Consider the following 20,141-nt stretch of genomic DNA (forward strand, 5'->3'; position numbering starts at 1 on the left):
ATAATTGTGGCCTAGTGACATGGCGAATTGTCATCCATAAAACTTCCAGTGTTCTTTGCAAACAAGAAGTCCGTGAATGGCTGCAAATGGTCTCCAAGTAACCGAACGTAACAATTTCCAGTCAAAGACCGGTTCTGTTGTACTAGAAGACCCACTCTATTCCATGTAAATACGTCCGACACCTTTAAGGTGCCACCGCCAGCTTGCAAAGTGCCTTGTTCACAACTTGCGTTCGTGGCTTCGTGGGGACTGCACCACTCTCAGACCCTAAGATCAGCTCTTACCAAATGAAACTGGCACACAACTGACTATGCCACTGTTATCCAGTTATCTAGAGTTCAACCAAAATGGTCACGAGCGACGCTGCAGGCTATAGCAAAGGCACTCGCGCCTGCCATTAACGCCACGTTTCGCCGCAATGTCCTCACGGATACGTTCGTTGTACGTCGCCCATTGGTTTCTGCGGTTATTTCTTGATGTGTTGCTTGTTTGTTAGCACTGGCAACTCTACGAAAACGCCGCTGCTCTCAGTCGTTCAGTGAGTGCCGTAGGCCATTTCGTTCTCCATGGTGAGAGGTGATACCAGAAATTTGGTATTTTCGGCAGACTCGTGACACTGTGAATCTCGGAATATAGAATTCCCTAACAATTTTCGAAATGGAGTGTACCAAGCATCTTGCTCCAACTACCATTTCGCGTTCAAAGTCTGTTAATTCCCGTCGTGCGTCCATAAGCATGTCGTACACCTTTCCTTATGAATTACCTAAATACAAATGACAGCTCCACCAATCCACTGCCCTTATATGCCCTGTGTACGCGATAACACCGCCATCTGTATTCGTGAATTCGCTATACCATGTGTTTTGTCACCTCAGAGTAAAGGTGTTTCTCATTTTACCGTAGGTCTCTTTAATGTTCCTGTAGGCAGTATCTATCTTTCCCATAGTCATGCTTGCTTCTAAACCCTTGTATTTTCTCTCATGTCATTTCTGCTTGACGTTTTGCGTTTTCTGTCAGTTTAATTCTTTAGAGGACTGTACTCTCTCAGGCGTATTTCATTTGCTAAATTTTTATATTTTCTCCTTTCGGGTGTTTTCCAAGGACTTCTACAGGACCTTCTTTCTGTGTGAATGTGATCCTTCGCTGGATTAACTGTTTCACACTGAAAGTTACCCATTATTAGCCCTTCATTAAACACCCTGGTCCAATTAATCGTTGCCTAAAGTTTTGTTTGGCAACAGCCTTGCCGCAGTGGATACACCGGTTCCCGTCAGATCACCGAAGTTAAGCGCTGTCGGGCGTGGCTGGCACTTGGATGGGTGACCATCCGGGTCGCCATGCGCTGTTGACACTTTTCGGGGTGCAATCAGCCTCGTGAGGCAAATTGAGGAGCTATTTGACCGAATAGCAGCGGCTCTGGCCAAAGAAAACCATCGTAACGACCGGGAGAGCGGTGCGCTGACCACACGCCCCTCCTATCCGCATCTTCAACTGAGGATGACACGGCGGTCGGATGGTCCCGATGGGCCACTTCTGGCCTGAAGACGGAGTGCTTTAAAGTTTTATTTGAAACTGTCATAAATCTCTAGTTCTTTTGACGTATCCAGGATCCACTCCTTAATTTCCTACATGCCTGCAGTTTCCATAGTTTCAGTCTGTCGCTTATAAACAATAAACTTGAGTCAGAGCTGTAAACTTCACCTAGAAATGTTTTGCAGTTAGAAAATGTAAACGTCGTATGGAAATGTTGGCGGATATACCACGGTTTAGGTTCAGTCGCCTTTGAAACGTATGTTCTTCCTTCTTGAACAATGACCCCTTTCCTTACGGAAATGTGAAAATAGTGTCGTATGCATGTTTTTAGAGTATATATGAGTGTAATACGAGTAGTATAATGTTAGGTTTATGCTGTATGATGATGAAAGGAAGGAGATGGCAAACCGCTGTCGGGGACAGCCAGCTTCTCTCGAATAGTACCAAGGGGATCGCCGAGCTTCATGTCCCAATCCGACGGACGGATTACCATCGACCGTGTCACATGTCATTATTTCATAAGACACTGTAGAGCGGTTTGGAATTTAATCCAGGACGTTGGCGCAAAAATTGATGTTCAGGAGCTTTATGTCACCATTTCTCCTTCCCTTGACGCTCATACAATGGCAGTAAAAGTTTCAGCCACCACCAGGATTCCACCCAGCGCCACTGCACTGGCGTGCGTTGTCGACCTTGTCCACAGGGGCAGGCTTTTGCTGGTTTCGAATTCTCTGTCGTATCATTATATACTCTAACTGAAACCTTCTCGTGTCTTCATACAGGGTGTTTCAAAAATGACCGGTATACTTGAAATGGCAATACAAACTAAACGAGCAGCGATAGAAATACACCGTTTGTTGCAATATGCTTGGGACAACAGTACATTTTCAGGCAGACAAACTTTCGAAATTACAGTAGTTACAATTGTCAACAACAGATGGCGCTGCGGTCTGGGAAACTCTATAGTATGATATTTACCACATATCCACCATGCGTAGCAATAATATGGCGTAGTCTCTGAATGAAATTACCCGAAACCTTTAACAACATGTCTGGCGGAATGGCTTCACATGCAGATGAGATGTACTGCTTCAGCTGTTCAATTGTTTCTGGGTTCTGGCGGTACACCTGGTCTTTCAAGTGTCCCCACAGAAAGAAGTCACAGGGGTTCATGTCTGGCGAATAGGAACGCCAATCCACGCCGCCTCCTGTATGTTTCGGATAGCCCAAAGCAATCACACCATCATCGAAATATTCATTCAGGAAATTAAAGACGTCGGCCGTGCGATGTGGCCGGGCACCATCTTGCATAAACCACGAGGTGTTCGCAGTGTCGTCTAAGGCAGTTTGTACCGCCACAAATTCACGAAGAATGTCCAGATAGCGTGATGCAGTAATCGTTTCGGATCTGAACAATGATTCCTTTTGAAGAAATGGCGGCCCAGACCAGTACTTTTTGAGGATGCAGGGACGATGGGACTGCAACATGGGGCTTTTCGGTTCCCCATATGCGCCAGTTCTGTTTATTGACGAAGCCGTCCAGGTAAAAATAAGCTTCGTCAGTAAACCAAATGCTGCCCACATGCATATCGCCATCATCAATCCTGTGCACTATATCGTTAGCGAATAGCGTGCAGCAATGGCAGTGGCGCTGAGGGGTTGCCACGTTTGAATTTTGTATGGATAGAGGTGTAAACTCTGGCGCATGAGACGATACGTGGACGTTGGCGTCATTTGGACCGCAGCTGCAACACGGCGAACGGAAACCCGAGGCCGCTGTTGGATCACCTGCTGCACTAGCTGCGCGTTGCCCTCTGTGGTTGCCGTACGCGATCGCCCTACCTTTCCAGCACGTTCATCCGTCACGTTCCCAGTCCATTGAAATTTTTCAAACAGATCCTTTATTGTATCGCTTTTCGGTCCTTTGGTTACATTAAACCTCCGTTGAAAACTTCGTCTTGTTGCAACAACACTGTGTTCTAGGCGGTGGAATTCCAACACTAGAAAAATCCTATGTTCTAAGGAATAAACCATGTTGTCCACAGCACACTTGCACGTTGTGAACAGCACACTCTTACAGCAGAAAGACAACGTACAGAATGGCGCACCCACAGACTGCGTTGTCTTCTATATCTTTCACATCCCTTGCAGCGCCATCTGTTGTTGAAAATTGTAACTACTGCAATTTCGAAAGTTTGTCCGTCTGAAAATGTACTGTTCTTCCAAGCATATTGCAACAAACGGTGTATTTCTATCGCTGCTCGTTTGGTTTTTATTGCCGTTTCAAATATACCGGTGATTTTTGAAACACCCTGTATCTCTTCCAGGTATACAACCTTCTTTAATGATTCTTAAATACAGTGTTAGAAATGTTGATCTAATGCTGTCAGATTTCTGGAAGGCGGTTTCTCCTTTCATACCTTTCCCATAATGTGTGCTCTCGACCTATTTTTCTTACTCATCTTTCTCCCATTCCATGTTCTCGTTCGATTTTTCCTCTTTTTCGTTATCCTACTGTCGAATTCAAATCCCCCATAACAATTAAATTTTCGTTTACGTTAATTATCAGAATAATTTCTTTTAACTGTGCACTCCTTCATCCTTCTCATCGTCTGTAACCTAGTAAGTATAAAAACGTAACACTGTAATACTGTAATAAATGTTTGCAAAATCGCTATATTTTATATGATAATGCGTTTGCTACTATGTTTATACAGGTTGGAGAAAATAGAAGTGTCTGGACAACATAATTCTAAGGTAGAAAGAAACACAGCATGTAAAAGGAAATACAGTATTAACCTGACTACAACAGATGCTAAAAGTTACCATCCTTCATCTCTTGGCACTTTTGGCCCCTGATCAGCGAGTTACTGCAGGTAGATCGGAGCTGGATTGCTGGAATTGCTGCAATCCCATCCGAAATGTTCTGCTGCAGTTCTTGAAGACTATGAGGATTGTTGAGATACGTCTTAGACTTGACGGCTCCCCATCCAGAGTAAATTCACACTGACTCCTCAGCTGACCTGTGTGGTCAGCTAAGGCCGAGACCATACTGACCTCTGCATCTGTTACCTTGTGGAGTATATCGCCAAAATGTAGTGGTAATATTGATTTGTCCTTTCGCGACAGATGAGATATCCATTTTTGTCGGCATTCGTCAACCTTTGTGTTTGTATCGGAAATATTTAATTCCTTCCTGATATCTGTATTTCTTTTTTAGTCTAGCTTGGTGTATCCTGCTGTGTACCTGAGGAATTTCATTTCATTGGCTCTTAATCTTATTTTATCTTTCTTTTTCATTGCCCAATATTCACTTCCATATAGTAGTGTTGGTACTGACATAAATTTATAAAATTTTAGGTATGTTCCTGTTCTTACTTTACGCTGGAGGGCTCTGCTGATAGTGCCATTTAAGTAATTAAATTTCTCAATTTTGTCTTTTTGATCTAGGTCTCCCCTGTGCAACAGCATGGTTCCTAGAAATCTGAATCTATCTACTTGCTCTACAGTCTTCTTGTCTATAATTATTTTTGTTCTTACTGGATTTTTTGGAACGAATGCCATGGCTTTTGTTTTTTGTATTGATTATTCGAAATTAACACTTGGTCAGCTGCGAATAACAAAGTCGTAATGTAATCTTGAAGTTCTATGTATAGTTGTTCAGTTTCATTCTCCATTGCCGTATAATAATTACATATTAAATAAAAATAATAAATACATATTAAAAAGCAGTGGAGAGAGGCTGTAACCTTGTCGAACTCCTAAATTAACAACCTTTGTTGTTTCTTCATTATTCTCAATTATTTGGATTCTTGTATTAGCATATATCTTTTGAACTACCTGTACAATGCGTATTGGTATTCCTCTTCCTATTAAAATTTCCCACAATAACTGTCTATTTACTTTATCAAAAGCCTTTACATAATCGAAGAAAAGGATGTGTGTTTCTTTATTGAATTCCTTATGTTTTTCTATCATTTGGTGTAGCATAAATATGTTGTTCGTACAGCTTCTCCCCTTTCTGAATCCATTTTGTTCTTCTGACAACAAGCACTCCGTTTTAGTCTTTCTGTTACTATTCTAGCGTAGATCTATACGCTGTATTTAATAGTGATATGCCTCTATAATTTTCGGGTTTTTATCTGTCTCCTTTTTTTAAATATTGGTTTTATAAGTGAGATCTTCCATTCTTTTGGTATGTCCTTTGTTATCCAGCTAAGATTTAAAAATCTGAGGAACCTTTTTTAAATGTTACTGAAGAATATTTCATTATTTCGCTGTTAATGCCATCATTTCCTACTTCCTTTCGGTTCTTTGTATATCTGAGAACATGTTCTAATTCTTGGGATTCAAGGTGATTTGAATTTGTTTCAAGCTCTTCATCATTTTGTGTGTTCATTTCATCACTTCACATTTCCTTGTAATAATGCAGCCAGTCTTTGTTCTTTATCACATTGATATCTACTCATGCATTATTACTATTTGATTTTATATAACCTTATTCTGATGTGGTTGCGAATGGGGAAGAGATTTATCTGCAGAATATTTTACTCAGGACAAAGCAGTTATCGTTAAGTCAGAGTAGTATGTTATTGGCAACCATTTCCACTATAGCTTCCCCTCGTTTTCACTGGTTCACAGCACCAAAAATTTAAAGGCATATTGGGTAACGTGGAAAGAGATCATCCAATTATCCAGGCGGTTGCCCTTGCAGAAACTGAAAAGGCTCTGCCCCTCTTCAGAAACCATATGTTAGTCGGACTTCTCCACAGATACCCTCCAATGCTGTTGCACCTACGGTATGACTATCGGTGTCGTTGAGGCACTGAAGCCGCTCTGTCTGTGGTTCGTGGGGAAGACTACATATTTTTGAATTACATTTCATCTCTCGGCTTTTAACGAACTTTCCATTTCTCTCGGGTTTGGTTGGTGTCATATCTTGGGAAACAGTGTTTCAGCTTCCGACATTACACAAGTCTATTGCCATATACACTGAGGCGCCGAAGAAACTGGTGTAGGCATGCATATTCAAATACAGAGATGTGAATACACGTAGAATACGGCTCTGCGGTCGGCAACGCCTATATAAGACAACAAGTGTCTGGTGCAGTTGTTAGATGGGTTACTGTTGCTATAACGGCACGTTATCAAGATTTAAGTGAGTTTGAACGTGGTGTTGTAGTCGCCGCATGAGCAAAGGGACACAGCATCTCCGAGGTTAGTCGACCACTTCACGAGTGTACCGTGAATATCAGGCATCCGGTTAAACATCAGATCTCCGACATCTCTGCGGCCGGAAAAAGATCATGCAAGAACGGATCCAACGACGACTGAATAGAATAGTTCTACGTGACAAAAGTGCAACCCTTCCGCAATTTGCTGCAGATTTCAGTGCTGGACCATAAACAAGTGACAGCGTGCGAAACATTCAACGGAACATCATCGACATAGGCTTTCGGAGCCGGAGGCCCACTCGTGTACCCTTAACGAGTGCACGACACAGAGCTTTACGCCTCACCTGAGCCGGTCAACACCGACATTGGACTCTTGATGACTTCAAACATGTTGCCTGGTCGGACGGGCCTCGTTTCAGATTGTATCGAGCGGATTCACGTGTACGGGTATAGAGGCAACCTCATGAACCCATGCGCACTGCATGTCAGCAGGGGGCTGTTCAAGCTGGTGGAGACTCTTTAATGGTGTGGGGCGTGTGCAGTTGGGACCCCTGATATGTCTAGATACGACTCTGACAGATGACGCGTACGTAAGTTTCCTGTCCATCACATGCATCCAGTCGTGTCCATTGAGCATTCCGACGGACTTGGGCAATTATAGCAGTACAGTACGACGCTCCACACTTTCAGAGTTGCTACAGAGTGGCCAAAGATTACTTTTCTGAGGTTAAACACTTTCGCTGGCCACCAAACTTCCCAGACGTGAACATTATTGAGCATGTCTGGGATGTATTGCAACGTGCTGTTCAGAAGAGAACACCACCCCTCGTAATTTCACGCATTTATGGACAGTCCTGCAGGATTCATGGTGTCATTTCCCTCCAGCATTACTTTAGACATTAGTCGAGTCCATGTCACGCCGTGTTGCGGCACTTCTGCGTTGTCGCGGGGGCCATACACTATATTAGGCAGGCATACCAGCTTTTACGGCTGTTCAGTGGACGTACAGCACATGTTAGTCTGCTGGGAAATAATGTGTGTTTCGGCGAAGAAGCAAATATGGCGATAAAGCTCCTCACGTGTAATCCTTAACAATATAAAATGTACCAGCATTCTTATGAATTTCTGTTCATTGAAACCTGTCGGAAAACAGTAAAACCAGAATCAGCAACAGCAGAAAATTGCCCTATAGCAACACCCATGGTCTAGGTGTAGCGTCTTTGATTAGTAATCAAAACGTCGTCAGTTCCGGGTTTGAAAAAAAATGGATCAAATGGCTCTGAGCCCTTTGGAACTTAACATCTGAGGTCATCAGTCCCCTAGACTCAGAACTACTTAAACCTAACTAACCTAAGGACATCACACACATCCGGGTTTGAAACCTGGCACTTCTTAACCCATGGTCTAGGTGTAACGTCTTTGATTAGTAATCAGGAGGCCTTCAATCCTGCGTTAGAAACCCGTCACTGCTTCCATTTTGATTAACAACCAGCACTGGCGGCCAAAGACTTCCGGCCAACTGCCTTAACAAAGAGGGCGGAGGAGTGGACTAAAGATCAGGATGCTCTCTTGCCCCTGGGGTGCGAAACTGCCCCCAAAGGCGGAAGAATCGGCAATAATCAACAGCATGAAGAAGCAGAAGACAGTGGAAACTACTGCATTAAAGGCACATAACCCGTATCCACAGGAAAAATGTGGCCTGTAACTGAAAAAGTGACATGATAATCTCTCCATTGGCAAAATATTCCAGAATAGTCCTCCATTCGGATCTCTGGGAGGGGACTCCCAAAGAGCAACCGACCATGAGAAAAAGACTGAATAACCAACGAAAGGAAAACGTCTTATGAGTAGTGGCGTGGAATGTCAGAAGCTTGAATGTGATAGGGAAGCTAGAAAATTTGAAAAGGGAAATGCAAAGCCTCAGTCTAGATATAGTAGAGGTCAGTGAAGTGAAATGGAAAGAAGACAAGGATTTCTGCTCAAATGAGTATTGGGTAATATCAACAGCAGCAGAAATGGTATAACAGGAGTAGGATTCGTTGTGAGTAGGAAGGTAGGACAGATAATGTGCTACTGTTCAATGACAGGATTGTTCTTATCACAGCCGACAGCAAACTACAACGTCGCAAGCTGAAGTTGAAGAGACAGAGAAAGTATATGAGGATATTAAAACGGTAATACAATACATAAAGGGACATGGAAATCTAATAGTTATTGGGGACCCAACTGCAGTTGTAGGGGAAGGAATAGAAGAAAAGGTTACATGAAAGTATGGGCCTGGGACAAGGAAAGATAGAGGATAAATATTAATTAAGTTCTGTAATAAGTTTCAGCTAGTAATAGTGAATACTCTGTTCAAGAATCACAAGAGGAGGAGGTATATTTGGAAAAGACCGGATGATATGGGAAGATTGCAGTTAAATTTCATGATGTCAGACAGAGATTACGAAATCAGATACTGGATTGTAAGGCGTACCCAGGAGCAGACAATGACTCAGATCACAATGTAGTAGTGATGAAGAGTTGGCTGAAGTATAAGAGATCAGTCAGGAAGAGTCAATACCCAAAGAAGTGGGATAAAGAAGTACTAAGGAATGATGAGGTGCTCTTGAAGTTCTCTAAGGCTATAGATACAGCAATGAGTAACAGTTCAGTTGGCAGTACAGTTGAGGAGAAATGGACATCCCAAAAAAGAGCAATCACAGGAAAGCACAGGAAATGGACAAAATACTTCAGTTGATCGATGAAAGAAGGAAGTACAAAAATATGGATGGAAATTCAGGAATACAGAAATATAAATCTGTGAGGAATGAAATCAACAGGAAGTGCAGGAAAGCTAAGACGAAATGGCTCCATAAATAACGTGAAGAAATCGAAAAAGAAATGACTGTCGGAAGGGCTGACTCAGCATATAGGAAAGTCAAAACAACCTTTCGTCATATTAAAAGCAAGGGTAGTTGCATTAAGAGTACAACGGGAAATCTGCTATTAAATGCAGAGGAGAGAGCGGGTAGACTAAAATAGTGCATTGAGAGCCTTTATGAGGGGGAAGATTTGTCTGATGCGAAAGAAGAAGAAACAGGAGTCTACTTGGAAAAGATAGGAGATCCAGTATTAGAATCAGAATTTAAGAAAGGTTTGTAGGACTTAACATGAAATAGGGTGGAAGAGATAGATAACTTTCCATCATAATTTTTAAAATTAGTGGGGAAATTGGCAAAAAACGACTATTCACGTTGGTGTGTAGAAGGTATGAGTCTGACGACATACCATCCAAATTTTGGAAAAATCTCATCCACACAATTCGGAAGAGCTGACAAGAGCGAGAATTATCGCACATCAGCTTAATATCTCAAGCATCCAAATTGCTGACAAGAATAATATATATAAGAACTGAAAAGAAAATTGGAGATGTGTTACATCAGTTTGGCTTTAGGAAAGGAAAAGGTACCAGAGAGGCAATTCCGACATTCAAGTTGATAATGGAAGCAAGACTACAGAAAAATTGAGACGTTCATAGGATTTGTCGACCTGGAAAAAGTGTTCGACAGTGTAAAACAGTGCAAGATGTTCGAAATCCTGAGAAAAATAGGGATAAGCTGTAGGAAGAGACGCATAATATACAATACGCCAGGAGGGATTAATAAGAGCGGACGACCAAGAACGATGTGCTCGGATTAAAAAGGATGTAAGACTGCTCAAACTGCACATCGAAGAAGCAATGACGGAAATAAAAGAAAGGTTGAGAAGTGGAATTAAAATTCTAGGTGAAACGATATCAATGATATGATTCGCTGATGACATTGCTATCCAGAGTAAAAGTGAAGAATTACATGATCTGCTGAATGGAATGAATACAGAATATGAACTGAAATTAAATAGAAGAAAGACAGAAGAAAGACGTAAGTAATGAGAAGTACCAGAAATGAGAACAGCCAGAAACTTAACATCCTTATACACGCTCACGAAGCAGACAAAGAACCAATGACGGACGTTACAAGGAAGACGTCAAAAGCAGATAAGCACTGTCAAAAAGAACATTACTGGCCAAGAGAAGTCTACTAGTGTCAAACATAGGCCTTAATATGAGGAAGAACTTCCTGAGAATGTACGTTTGGAGCACAGCATTGTATGACAGCGAAACATGCAGTGTGGGAAATCCGGAGCAGGAGAGAATCGAAACATTTGAGATGTCATGCTACATACATATGATGAAAAAGTAAGGAATGAGGAGGTCGTGCGTAGAATCGGAGAGGAAAGGAGTATGTCGAAAAGACTGACAAGGAGAAGAGACAGGATGATAGGACATCTTTTAAGACATCAGGGAATGACTTCCATGGTACTAGAGGGAGCTGTGGAGGGAAAACTTGTAGAGGAAGACAGAGATTGGAACACATCCAGAAAATAATTGAGGATGCAAGTTGCAAGTGCTACTCTGAGACGAAGATTCTGGCACAGAAGGGGAATTTGTGGAGGGCTGCGTCAAACCAGTCAGGGAACCTATGAATCAAAAAAAAAAAAAAAATCTGATGCATCGACTAAACCAACAACGGCACCTGAAGTTAGCCGAGTTTCTGAAAAAGCAGCAAACACCACCAGAACCGTGGGTTCATCAAACAGCACAGAGGATGCTTCCATAATTCCAGCAAGGGTAACTGGACAGATACCAGTTCGGTGATCCTTCACTTCCAGGCACGTAACATAGATGATCCTATCAAACAGCACCAGTATCTGGTGTGGTCCAGTAGCAAAATCTATGACCTCTTATGTAAGCTAATCACTTTCTGCGGTACTAGTCGTTTTACCTACGAAGAAATTCTTAATCAGTTGCTTAAGCGTTTTCATAGACAACGTACGTATTAGGGACGCGCTTAAATTTTTTGCAGCAATACAAACAAAACACCTAGTGTTATATTTCCTCATCACGGAGACTACGGGAGAGCAGTCACTGATAAGCTAAGCATACTGTTTCTAACATTGAACAGTTGACTATAAAAAAACGTAATACATGCATTTCTCAAAACCGAACTCTTGAAAAATAGAAACTTTCTCTCTCACGGTGGTCAAACAGTCAGTGAAGTCTACCAATTTAAATTCTTAGGACTGAGAATATGTGAAATGCTTTCTTGTCAGTACCACTCTGAAGATCTTGCACAGAAACTGAATGCTGATACTTTTGCTACAAGAATGATCTCTTCTGCATCTGACACTGAAACGTGAACCATTCCTGTACATGCACTACTGGCCATTAAAATTGGTACACCTTGAAGATGACCTGCTTCAGACGCGAAATTCAGCTGACAGGAAGAAGATGCTGTGATATGCAAATGAGCATTCACACAAGGTTGGCACCGGTGGCGACACCTACAACCTGCTGACATGAGGAAAGTTTCCAACCGATTTCTCATACACAAACAGCAGTTGACCGGCGTTGCCTGATGAAACGTTGTTGTGATGCCTCGTGTGAGGAGGAGAAATGTGTACCATCACGTTTCCGACTTTGATAAAGGTCGGATTGTGGCCTATCGCCATTGCGGTTTATCGTACCGCGACATTGCTGATCTCATTGGTCGAGATCAAATGACTGTTAGCAGAATATGGAATCGGTGGGTTCAGGAGGGTAATACGGAACGCCGTGCTGGATCCCAACGGCCTCGTATCACTAGCAGTCGAGATGACAGGCATCTTATCCGCATGGCTGTAAGGGATCGTGCAGCCACGTCTCGATACCTCAGTCAACAGATGGGGACGCTTGCAAGACAACAACCATCTGCACGAACAGTTCGACGATGTTTGCAGCAGCATGATCTATCAGCTCGGAGACCATGGCTGCGGTTACCCTTGACGCTGCATCACAGACAGGAGCACCTGCGATGGTGTACTCAACGACGAACCTGGGTGCACGAATGGGAAAACGTAACTTTTTCGGATGAATCCAGGTTCTGTTTACAGCATCAGGATGATCGCATACGTCTTTGGCGAACGCAGATTGGAAGCGTGTATTCGTCATCGCCATATTGGCGTATCACCCGGCGTGATGGTATGGAGTGCCATTGGTTACACGTCTCGGTCACCTCTTGTTCGCATTGACGGCACTTTGAACAGTGGACGTTACATTTCAGATGTGTTACGACCCGTGGCTCTACCCTTCATTCGGTGCCTGCGAAACCCTACATTTCAGCAGGATAATGCACGATTGCATTTTGCAGGTCCTGTACGGGCCTCTCTGGACACAGAAAATGTTCGACCGCTGCCCTGGCCACCACATTCTCCAGATCCCTCACCAGTTGGAAACGTCTGGTCAATGATGGCCGAGCAACTGGCTCGCCACAATACTCCAGTCACTACTATTGATGAACTGTGGTATCGTGTTCAAGCTGCGTGGGCAGCTGTACCCGTACACGCCATCCAAGCTCTGAAGCTCTGTTTGACTCAATGCCCAAGCGTATCAAGGCCGTTATTACGGCCAGAGGTGGTTGTTCTGGGTACTGATTTCTCGGGATCTATGCATCCAAACTGCGTGAAAACGTAATCACATGTCAGTTCTAGTATAATATATTTGTCCAATGAATACCCGTTTATCATCTGCATTTCTTCTTGGTGTAGCAATTATAATGGCCAGCAATGTATGTAAATATAGTCACTGCTTATTAGACAAAAATTTCAACATTTACAAGTTTCAGTCCACACTCGAACCCGTTATTGCTTTTACAGTCGTTTGGTTGCCACACGCCCAAAGATTTCAGAAACTCCAATGGATTGTTGTCTATCCCTTCGGCCCTTCTTGGTCTCAGGTATTTCTGAGCGCTTTTAAATTCGGTTCTAATAATGGATCCCCTGTGTTTTCCATATTGACCCCAATTTCTTCGTCCATCACGTCATCGGACAAGTCCTCCCCTCACAGACGCCTTCAGTGTACCCATCCGCTCTCTCCTCTACTTTTAGCAGTCGAATTCCCATTACGCTGTTTAACGCAGCCACTATTGATCTGAATTGTACCGACGGTTATTTTGACTTTTCAGTGTGCTGTGTCAGTTCGGTAGATGGTCATTTCATTTTCTGCTTTTTCACTTCTTTTGTGAGGCCACATCGCCTTGGCTGTCTTGTAAATCCTATTTATTTCGTTTTTATTGCTATGTTTCCGTATTCATCTAAACATTTTGCACTTCCTTTTTGCATTGATCAGTTGATGTGTTTATTCTATTATCCACGGTTTCTTGCAGTTGCCTGTCTTGTGAATGTGTTTGACTGCCCGACGTATGGAACTGCCCTTTAGCTGAACTGCCTACTCTGGTACTGTAACAACAATGGCTATGTACTATTGTACATATAAGTAATTATTTTCATCTTATTTTACGATAAACTTGTGAAATTAATGTTCTGATTTCATTTCTTTTTGTTTCATGCCATTATGTTAAGAAAACTGTAAATAAGTTTCAATGTGAATATTAATGTTTATGTCAAATGTCAAGTAATATTGGAATAGAATTGAAATGTAACAAATATTGAAACTGTTGTAAGATGTTTAAAATTGTAATTGTGCGTCTGGTCTATACGTAGGTAATGTGTTAGGATATGTAGAATGCAAAACCTCGGGTGAATAAGCGGTCTGTCAGGGAGCGGTAAAAGGTGGATGGCAGGCGAGCGCGGGAAAATGCACGTGGGGACTGCACGGCACAACTGGCACAGTAGTAGCTGGAGTTTGGCACTTGTTTGAGCAACACCTTCTGGAGCGAGGAGGCTCTCCTGGAAGACATAGCTCCACTGAGCCTCGGGTATGCCGTTCCAACGCCCACACAGCATGGCAAAATTCCAAAGGCACTAAATGGAAAACTACTGCGACGCTAAGAAGAATTAAAGTGCCGATACGTCAAGAGCCATAGCTGTGGTTGTGTGTGCTCTGTGCCTCGCCATCTTGCCGCCCGCCAACCGCCGCATCGATACTAGCAGGTTGAAACTTTTAGCACTGTATTAGTACGGATCAGAGAGTGATCTGTGTTTGTTTGGTGCAATAATAACCTAAATTTTACCAGAACTTTTCCATCATTTAATTATCCTCACAACTAACCTAGACAGGGTCCTTTCCAAACGCTGTGCAATCCGAGTGTCCCGAAATAAAAATCAAAAATTGTATTTATATTAATTATTTGCATAACTAGCTATATTAGAATGGTGTTTAAAGAAATGTTTTGTTAATGAACCAGTAAATGAATATCGAAGGTCTAACGAAGTCGAAAGATAACTTTAGTATTGATATAGTAATGAAGTTTATTATTTCGAGACAGATTTAAAGGCATTTAAATGAGCAGTAAATAAGATGAAAAGAGTAGTAACTTATATACTGGAAATCTTGAACGAATAATAAATTCAGTAATCATTTTTTTAAATACAGCGATCATAACAGTTTCAGAGTCCCCCCCCCCCCCCAATTCGCTTGAATTCTGAATGTTCTAAATTGGTTTGACCAGCAAAAGTTAAAGTTAACATAAAAGTCAAAATTTATCAGTGTTTTATCTTTATCAAAATTGACGTTTTGTGTGTGGCATGAAAGTACAATTTGTAGGGTAACCTATGCCCGATTTTAATCAGATTAATAGACAGTATAAAGTTTTGTTGTATACATTATAGTGTAGTGTTATGTATTCATGGTTTTCCATTTCAGTACAGAACGTGAAACTATCAGTTCAATAGATTTTCTGGTTCTAAAATTCTACTATATTATGCAGTGTTACAACTTGTTGTTTTGCATGAATATACACCATATAGGGAAGAAACTCAGTTAATGCCTAATTAGGCTGGCGACCGTATTATTATCAAATTGGTAGCATCGTCTGGGTTGCTTTTGGTCCATCCTGACGTGTAATTGCATTTCGAACTTACTTGACGGATCATTGTTATTACAGAGTGGATGTAAGTCTGATTTGCCACCATTCAGGTACACGCGGTCGATATCTATGCGAAAATCCTTTCTCATAAGGTGAATCCCGCTCACTTACCATAGCACAGGCTTTAACGAGTACTGTGTCAGGGATTACAGTACTCCCAATGGCACTATCAATATATTCAAATGCATCTCGTCATTCCTCGATAATTCAGTATCCCATTTCCTTCTAACTGAATCTTCCTGACTAATCTCTTAAACTTTAGTCTACTCTTCATCATTACTAAATTGCAATCTGAGTCTATACCTGTCCCGAATACGCCTTAAAGGCCAATATCTGGTTTCGGTAGCCCTGGCTGACCGTGATCTAAACTAACTGGAATCTACTCGTATCTCCCGGCTATTTTCCAAGTATGCATACTCCTCTTATGATTCCTTAACAGAGGACACGCTACTACCAGCTGGAAATTATTGCAGAACTCACTTTGTCTTACTCCTCTCTCCTTCATACACCAAGCCCGTATTCCCACGTACACCCTTCTTCTTCTCTTTCCCCTATAACCTGTTTCCAGTGCTCCGGGACTATTCGACATTCATCTCCTTTACATGCTGTATTACACATTCAATATCCCCACATGCTTTCTCTGTCTTTCATCTTCTGCTTGCGACGATGGCATATGTATATGAACTGTAGTGGTCGGTGTCGGTTTGTTGTTGGTTCCGATGGCAACAAACCTGTTACTGAACTGTTCACCGTAGCTCTCTCTCTCTTTCTCCCTCTCTCTCTCTCTCTCTCTCTATCTCTCTCTCTCTCTCTCTCTCTCTCTCTCTCTCTCTCTCTCTCTCTGCCTTGCCTTCCTAATCATACCGAATCCTACTCCAGTTACACTGGATACTGTTGATATTACCCCAAACTCATCTGACCAGAAATCCTTGTGTTTTTTCCATTTCACTTCACAGACCCGCAATATACCCAGATCGAAATTTCGCATTTTCCTATTCAGATTTTCTAGTTTTCCTATTACGTTCAAACTTCTGATATTCCAAGCCCCGACTCACAAAATGTTATTTTGTCTTTGATTATTCCATTTTTTTCTCGTGGTCACCTCCACCCCGGGTAGTCCTCTCCTGGAGATCCGAATGGGAGACTAATTCGGAGTCATTTGCCAATGGAGATATCATCTTGATACTTTCTCATTTACAGCCCACACGTCTTGTGGATACGCATTACGTGTCTTTAATGCAGTGGTTTCCATTGCCTTCTGCATCTTCATGCTGTTAATCATTGCTGATTCTTTGGTCTTATCGGGGCAGTTAGCCACCCAAAGACAAGAGAGTGCCCTGAATCTTTGCCCACCCCTCCGCTCTCTTTGCTCTTTGACAACGTCATTGGCATCTCAACTGGAAGTCTATCGGTGCCATTGCTGATGACTTTTGTTCAGAATTGAAGTACTGGTTAGGTTCGAACGTGGTGGGATCCAGAACTTTTTTTTACTAATCAAAGACGCTACCTGTGAACCATGCTTCCAACATTGCTGGAAAATGTGCACAGCAGTTCGCGGTGCCATGTGATTCGTACACAATACAGCCCCAGGACACTTCAGTTTGGATATCCAACTGTTTGTCAGCAACACTTTCCCAAAATGGCAAAGTGCAGCTTGCTACTGCATATAGCTTTCCTGGGGAGACGGTGAGGCAGATGGCTGCGATGAGGACGGAAAATGTGGTCTTCATGTTGAGGACGTAGGTCTCTAACTGTGCCACCCTCTAAACTTTACAGTACGCTTGTTCGCCCACTGTTTGAATACTGCTCAGCAGTGTGGGATCCGTACCAGATAGGGTTGATAGAAGAGATAGAGAAGATCCAACGGAGAGCAGCGCGCTTCGTTACAGGATCATTTAGTAATCGCGAAAGCGTTACGGAGATGATAGATAAACTCCAGTGGAAGACTCTACAGGAGAGACGCTCAGTAGCTCGGTACGGGCTTTTGTTAAAGTTTCGAGAACATACCTTCACCGAAGAGTCAAGCAGTATATTGCTCCCTCCTACGTATATCTCGCGAAGAGACCATGAGGATAAAATCAGAGAGATTAAAGCCCACACAGAAGCATACCGACAATCCTTCTTTCCACGTACAATACGAGACTGGAATAGAAGGGAGAACCGATAGAGGTACTCAAGATACCCTCCGCCACACACCGTCAGGTGGCTTGCGGAGTATGGATGTAGATGTAGATTTACATGTAGATGTTATCTCCTATATGTAGCAGTCGACAGTTTCACAGTGTGAGACTACCAACGTCACGGATTTTCCCATCAAAGTAGCAAAAACACTTCGTTATTTTCAAAGTTATCTCTGCCATCTATCTCCGAGTATGAAGTGGCTCTTGACGGTTCTTTATCAGCAGTTTTCTAAGCGTTCATCATTGGCACTCAGGGGGGGGGGGGGGGAGATCTTTTTGATAACAGAAGTGGCAGTACAAATGTGGACAACAATAAACCCTGTCTTTTAAGTCGAATAAAAGGTAATGTTTCTATTATCTGGCTCGAATTACCTATTTTTTGACGCAGAACCGTGACGTACAATGCACAGAATGTCGTCAGTCGACTGGTTTGATCATCACGACCGGAGTCTCGACTTGTCCTGAGAGGAAACGATCGATTTAGCAGCTAGATAGAAATTTTGCTTCTGAGTTACTTCCATTAATATTTGTTCGTCGAATAGGAATTTACGTCTCTATAAACGAGACTGTATACAATTGCCTCAAATCAAAAATGCATGCATGATCTTACACTTCGTGTCTTTGCTTTCGGGTAGTCAGAGCAATTAAACGTTTAATAACTATCAGAGCGCCACCTCGTGGTGAAATGCTTGATCAATCTCCCAATTACAAAAGTTGTGTGATATGCAGTTCTAGCTTTACTTGTCGTTCGATTGATTTTACTAAGATATGGAACGTATCTTTTATATATGCAGGCATCTGACAACTTAATGGCCTATTATGACGAGGGTGAGACAAGTAGTCGGACGTGGCTTTGTAGCAGTAACCATCCCAGTGATTTATCTGAAGTAATTAACGGAAATCACGGAAAATATAAATCAAGATTACCGGATGGAGATTAAAGCCTCCATCGTCCCAAATATTAGACCACTCTCTTTAAAACAGAGCAGCCGCACTTGGGTTATTCCTAGAATACGTACCATTTTATTTACACATTCTTACAGAGCAGTTGTTTCATTCTATAAAAAGTTATTGCTACAGTGTTCATTCGCTTCAAAACAAAAATCGCCGTACAGGCCAAACACACACGTTATTGCATAATAGAAAAAAGTGTTGCTACACTTTTCTTTCGTATCTGAACACTAAGTTTTTTGGTAAACTCTTTAATAAATTTATTCACTTAATTTTACTTTGTTTCCTTCTTAGTAAATTCCCTTTTATTCTTATGTTTTTTCTTTCTTGGTATATGTCAGTGCTGTTTCTTCCTTGGTCGTGGAGAGTACTGTTTCTGCAGAAATTGTAGTTTGAAAACTGCATTCAAATTTTTTTTACTTGTCCAAAAATTAATTTCGTAATTAAGAACTGAGTATGCTTATTACTGGCATGTAACTGAAAGGTAATATCTGTTAGATACTAATGACACGACTTTAAGGACATAAAATACGATGTCATTCTGTTGCAGTATTTGTTAGCACCACTTCGAGTGGGAATCAATAATCATAAGCAGAACATTTGTCTTTATTATGCAATATATTGAAATGCCATCTACAAGTGAAATGAAAGCAATGTCATTTTGGCTCTCTAAAGTGAAACGAATCCCATTTGTTTTCTCTGTATTCAATGTAGCTTTATTGCATGTTGACCAATAGCAAGCTCCCTTGAGGTTTCCATCTGGTTATTCTGCAAGAAGTTTCAGTGGCTGCATGCTTTCGAGGTAGCAGCAGCGCCTATTCTTTGAAAACTTCATAATAAAAAACGTAGAGTGGTTTTACACTCTAGCTACTGTCAGTATTGGTCTTAAAATACTACGCTGAGGAAATCCTATTTTAGTTGATATTGATATTGATTAGAGTTTCGTGAAAAATTCATCCTTATTTGACCTTTTTTTGCACCTAAATATTTGAAAGAAAACCTGAGCTTCTCATAATTTATTCAAAATATATGTATTTGAGGATATAAATTCTGGTTAGTACCAATCTTTACATAAAGTAGGCTTTAACTGTACCAGTGTAAATATATAGTAGAGAGACAGAAACTGGTCCTCCAAATGTGATGTATGCACAGTCAACCGCCTCCCTGCACTTCATCTGCTTGAAAGGCCCCATGATTACACAGATCCCCAAGAAGGGCTCGAAATGTTGTGTGATGTGGTTGATGTCAGTGAGGGTACTTGTTTTAGTATAGCCCTGCTGCCTCTGCTGTTGCATCTGCTTTTCCCCACAAACACCATTTCAGCTTGTTCCTGACATGAATAATGGAGCATTTTGCTGCTTACAGTATACTGCTTCAATCCCACGGCTGGAAATAGACGAGAAACGCATGGTAAATGC

At 41.9% G+C, this 20,141-nt stretch overlaps 1 pseudogene; it reads left to right on the top strand.

Moving 5' to 3' along the window:
• The first annotated feature begins 1,233 nt into the window (after window positions 1-1,233).
• LOC126268305 (5S ribosomal RNA) lies at window positions 1,234-1,351 on the top strand (annotated as a pseudogene).
• Window positions 1,352-20,141: the final 18,790 nt, after the last annotated feature.

This window comes from Schistocerca gregaria, chromosome 4 (assembly GCF_023897955.1).
Source record: "Schistocerca gregaria isolate iqSchGreg1 chromosome 4, iqSchGreg1.2, whole genome shotgun sequence".
Taxonomy (NCBI): Eukaryota; Metazoa; Arthropoda; class Insecta; order Orthoptera; family Acrididae; genus Schistocerca; species Schistocerca gregaria.